Source organism: Cnephaeus nilssonii (genome assembly GCF_951640355.1).
Source record: "Cnephaeus nilssonii genome assembly, chromosome: 8".
Taxonomy (NCBI): Eukaryota; Metazoa; Chordata; class Mammalia; order Chiroptera; family Vespertilionidae; genus Cnephaeus; species Cnephaeus nilssonii.
In genome coordinates, this window is record NC_137079.1 from 89,723,318 (window position 1) to 89,729,317 (window position 6,000).

Consider the following 6,000-nt stretch of genomic DNA (forward strand, 5'->3'; position numbering starts at 1 on the left):
GCTTTTGGTGTTTATGCTGTCAGGTTTTTAATTTTTTTCCCCTCATTCTAAATAAGTACTCACTTTTGTAGCTAAATTTTCACTTGTACTTTAATACTCTTTTTAAAACTAGACTCGCCAAATTATATAATGGCAGGCCTTATAATGTCTGTTTCTACTCCAGCTAAATTTATCTACCATATATTCCCACCAAGCAAAATTATTCTCAAGCTTTACTTTCAATGGCCTTTATTAAAAAATAATTAATATTTTGTATGCATAATAATGTAATGTTAAATACATTCCTTAAATTTCCTAAGCCATTGGATATTCCTATATGACCTTTTGGAGAGTAAATCTCCCAATTGAAGTATTCTAACCAAGTGGTTTTCTCCAGGCCTTCTAGTTCTAATGACCTATGACCTTAGGCAGCCAGAAAAATCAACAAACATTCATGGCCTGGCGTGGACTAGGAGTGGGGAGACAGGCAGCATTCCTGGGTAAAAGTTAAACAGTAGTAACTCTCTGATTTCAGGAACTTTTTATCTAGGCTTTATTAATGGAAAAAGTAGAGAAATTGAAGGGAGCAGGTGCTTTCAGTCTCTAAGGAAACAATGAGTCGATGGATCGGAGGAGGTATAGAAGTAGGAGAAGGAATGAAAACCGTCCTTTTCTGTCTCAAATTGTTTTTCACCGTATTTGAAGGGATTTTTTTTCCCAAGATTCAGAATGTTAGGAGCATCTTATTCAGTAAGAACAAAATCCCAAGACTGTATAGGGAGGGAGCCTTGAACATTTTAGGTCATAGAGTTCTTGGGTAGTCTGATGAATACCACAGACCCTCTCCCCAGAAAATACATGTAGACACTTGTATACATTTCATAGATGATTTCAGAGGTTCTCAGACACTCTCAGGCCCATCTATAAACCTCTGGTTAAGACCTTGACAGAGAGAAGCCGTGTCATACTCCCCACTTCCCTACTAAAAGGATTGGTTTGGGCTTGGTGGTTATCATCCATCAAACATTTATCGATTCACCTTACATTGACACACACATAGATTCATTCCATCTTCCTGAACTTGTTTATACATGGAGAAGACATGTCAGACATGGTGGATCTACTCATAACCTCTTTTTAGAGACCCTGCCCTCCAAAGTCCACCTGTTTGGGCTGCAAGTACTTGACCAAAGTTGGACCATCCAAGCCTCTGTCTCAGGCTTCTGTAATTGAGACCCTGAGAAACCGAGCCAATCAGATGATGGTGAACTCTAAGAATGAAGAGATTTGCAGAGAGAGCCGAGAAAATAGAGTAAATATGAAGACAGACACAGAAATGGAAACTGGCCTGTTGAGCTTCCATTTCCTCTAGGTCTCTCTGCACTTGCCACAAGCAAGCTCTGTGAGTCCCCTGAATCCTCCTAGTAACTCCTGGAAACTCGTTCACACAGAGAATTGCTGATCCTTTCAAACAAAATTCTGGAGTAAGTTCCACCACCAAAGTGCCAGCTGCTTCACCTATGCCAGTCACGCTAGTCCTCACAAGTAGAGGAGGTGAGCGCCATTATTATTCCCATTTACCAGTGAGGACACCAAGGCTCAGAGACCTCAGCAACCCTCTGCGGTTAGACTATCATTTCAACTCCTTTCCTTCTTCCACATAACTATGTATTCTGATCCTTAGCGACTTCTCCGCTTTCATCTCCTACCAGACTCTGGCTCATGGTACTCCAGTCACAATGAATTTTCTTCTCAAATTCACCAACGTCCTACCTCAGGACCTTTGCACTTGCTGTTCTCTGCCAGGATCACACATACTTCCCTGTCTCAAAACTGGCTGGCTCCTCCTGCCTTTCAGCTCAACTATCACCTTTGCAAAGGGGTCTTTTTTGACCACTGCAGGGAAACTGGCATCTTCGCGCTCTGGTCACTATCAAGTGCCCTATATTTTTATAGCACGCAGCACAATCTGAGAAATTTTTATTTATTTTTAAAATTCACTTGTTTATTGTCTGCCACCCACATTGGACTACACATTCCCAGTGCCCTTGTCAGTTCCCTTCACCACTATTCCCAGTGCTGAGAATTCTGTTTGGCACATACGAGGAGCTAACTACATATTTGTTGAATAAATAAACTTGCTCAAGTCAAACAGCTGGTAAATGAGCTAGGAAAAAGGTAAAGGTGTATCCTACTCCAGGAGCCTCATTCTCCCCAGTCTATTAGTTGCACCTCATTTTTAAGTCTTGATAAAGTTTTTAGCCAGAAGATTATAAGAGTAGTTCACATAACTAGAAATCTATAAGTCTAGGTTATATGAAGGCAATAAACAATGCAGGCAAAGGACGAGAAATATCTGTTACTGATTATCCTCTCTAATAAAATGGTAATATGCAAATTAACCATCACTCCGCTACATAAGCCACGCCCACCAGCCAAGCCACGCCCACCAGCCAATCAGGGTGAGTATGCAAATTAACCCCAATCCAAGATGGCTACAGCCACAGAGAGCAAGGTTTCCCAGGTAACAGAGGAAGCCAAGCTTTCCATAGCCGTTGCAGGCCTAAGCCTCCACTCAAGCTACAAAGTTTCAATTATAGAAGGTAAACAAATTCAAACAAATGGCGGCAGAATGGAGCTTGAGAGAGCAGGCCAGGGTTGCCGGCGGCAACAGGGGAAGCAAAGCTTTCCACACACCCTGGCCGGGCTCACCCGCTTAAGGCTACAAAGTTTCAATTGTAGAAGGTGAATTAACTGCCACAGAAATGGCTGCCACCCCGGAGGGAACAGCAGGCTTGGCTCTGCCCCAGGCTACAAAGTTTCAATTGTAGAAGGAAAGTAAATTCCAGATACCAGGGCCACCCCTTGGGTTGCCAGGGGGCGTGGCCGGCCTGCAAACCACCACAGGCCCCTCGCTCAGGCCACTCCACGCCCCAAGGGAACCCCACCCTGATCAGGGACACCCTTCAGGGCAAACCAGCTGGCCCCCACCCCTGTACCAGGCCTCTATCCTATCTAATAAAAGAGTAATATACAGATTGATCATCACTGCAACACACAATATAGCTGCCCCCATGTGGTCAAAGATCCTGCCCCCATGTGGACACAAGATGGCCACTACAAGATGGCCAGCAGGAGAGGGCAGTTGGGAGGCACCCGGCCTGCAAGGGAGGGCAGTTGTGAGGGACCAGACCTGCAAGGGAGGGCAGTTGGAGGTGATCAACCCTGCAGGAGAGGGCAGTTAGGGGTGACCAGGCTGGCAGAGGAGGGAAGTTGGGGGCAAACAGGCTGGCAGGGGAGCAGTTAAGCATCAACCAGGCTGGCAGCGGAGTGGTTAGGGGGTGATCAGCTGGCAGGCAGAAGCGGTTAGGGGCAATCAGGAAGGCAGGCAGGCAGGCAGGCAAACAATTGGGAGCCAGCAGTCCTGGATTGTGAGAGGGATGTCCGACTGCCCTCCAGGAGTCCCAGATTGGAGAGGGTACAGGCTGGGCTGAGGGACAACCCTCCGCCGTGCACGAATTTCGTGCACCGGGCCTCTAGTTTCATATAAAATAAGATTTATGTCATAAAGTTTAGAGCCATACTTCATTTTACCTAATTATTTCTTCTTAAAATTTGTGTAGGAATTGATGGGTTTCTTTTTTTTAGCTAAAAATTTTATTATAAAAGTACCAGGAACTTTGTTATTAAATGTGGCTTGAAACAAATCCTTTTACACAGCAAATAATCCTGTGTTAATTTGCATTTTATAAGGTAAGTTTTTTGCACTACAGGTATGTTGTTGTTTTTTTAACAGGTTCTAAAATGATGCAATTTTCATCATTTATTAGCTAGGCTTTGATTTTGGTTTAAAGATGCTTTGTTAATGCAATCACAAAGGTGTCTATATACAAACATATCTTTTGAGACTCAATGAGGGAAAGGATTGGTACTTCAAGATTAAAGAGATGAAACCTAACGACAGACGCAGGATACATCCCCGCTGGGTGTTCTGTTCCCGGACATATTTCTCTGATTTCCTTGCACCCTTTTGCACCCCTCATGCAAATGTCCTAATGGCCTTGGAGTTCCTGTGGATTCCAGGGCTTCCTGTCTGTTTGGGAATGCTGTGAGAACTGCCCCTCTAGGAGCAGGAAGGGAAAATGTATCATTCCTCCCAGTGCGGTCACACCAAGGATCCTAACTGGAAAAAGCCTCTTCCATCCACTTCTCGTGGAGAGCTATTTTTTTCCCCCCCTGAATTTGCAAACATATGTTGACTGTCTCAACCAATCAGGGTCCTGGTGGCTGGTATGCTACCTAAGCTCTAAGTAGGAGAGGGCAGGAGGCCTTCTTTAAGTAGTGTACCTCGGCCTCCTGAACAGCTTGTTGTTTCACCTCCTCTCCTGTCTCAGTGCTCCAGCTACATCGGGTTATTTCCAGGTATTTTCAGAGCCCTGACTCTTCTGGGCCATCAGCTTACCTGACACCAAAGGTCCTAACCAGGAGATCAGATGGTACAAAGATCATGAGTCAAAAATGAATCAACAAAAGTTTATCCCTCCTTCTAATGCGCACTAGTGTTTATGGGGGTCCTCAAGGCAGGGCTGGATTATGGCCCACACTGAGTGTCTGGAAGATCAGTCCAAAAAGAGGAGTAGAGGCACCAAATTATGCTAATTTTAGGAAGCCAGATTTACTCTGGGCAAAGAGGACACCTTACAGCAAGCATGTCAAACTCGCATGCGGCCCACAATGAATATTTTTGTGGCCCAGCCAATGTAACAGTATATAAGAAACGTTTTAATAAAAATTACGAAACTTAAATTTTCAGTATCCTGTTATACATAATTATTAATAACGAACCACAACATTCGCTAATGACTGATTACTCTAATCGTGTTGCATTCATTTCCCTTACGTGCCTTATGCGCAGGCGCACCATTTCTCTCCACTAATACTAGCAGTGAATATTTTAGCAGCCAATTGCCACGTCATTAGTCTTGGACTGACTTGTTTGGTGTGCGCAACAGGAAATATTTTGCTTTCAGAGAACAAGAAAAACAGGTTTATTTGCATTAGGCTTATTAATTTATGCAGTTATTCAGTGTCTGGTAAGTTAATGTTTAAGAAAAATACTTATTTTTATTAAAATATTCTATTATTTTTTTGTTAACGATTACTCGTTTATCTCAGCCCTTTGTATTCAGAATGTCTCTATCAAAATAAACCTACGTTTCTATGAAAATTGAAGCTTTTGTTTTTTTGTGGCCCACATAAACTTAAACCTTGTTTATTTAGCCCATGTTAGCCTTTGAATTTGACATGCTTGCCTTAGAGCAGTAGCAAAATTCATAAGTGTTGTTCTCTCATTCATAAGTATCATGTTCTGTGGGTGAAAAGGGGCCACATGCTGACCTGACAAGCTCAGGGAAGGCCTGCATGGCGGCCTTGCATACTCAGAGACCTAAAGTAACCACAAAGGATGGTCTGAAACTAAAACTTTTTATTTTAATTTTATTTTTTAAATATATTTTTATTGATTTCAGAGAGGAAGGAAGAGGGAGAGAGAGATAGAAACATCAATGAAGAGAATCATTGATCGGCTGCCTCCTGCACGCCCCCCACTGGGGACCAAGCCCGAAACCCAGGCATGTGCCCTTGACCAGAATCGAACATGGGACCCTTCAGTCCGCAGGCCTACGTTCTATCCACCGAGCCAAACCGGCTAGGGCGAAACTAAAACTTTTTAAATTAAAAAGCAGTTTATGGAGGGTAGTCATGTCCTACGCTTGTATCTTACCTGACAAAGATCAACTTTGAACCTAACTGAGCCTATTGTCTTTTTTCATCTACCATAACATACCTTTGGGTTGTCAGAGTAACTTGAAACTTCCCTTTTTCTGGACCCCTCATGGCACAACCAATGCACCAGTGGATTTCATGTAACCCACTTGTACCTCCTCCTTTGATGATAATTTATAAAACTAGGTGAAAAACCACCATTCTCCGGAGCATTATCTCAATACATTGAGGTCCTGC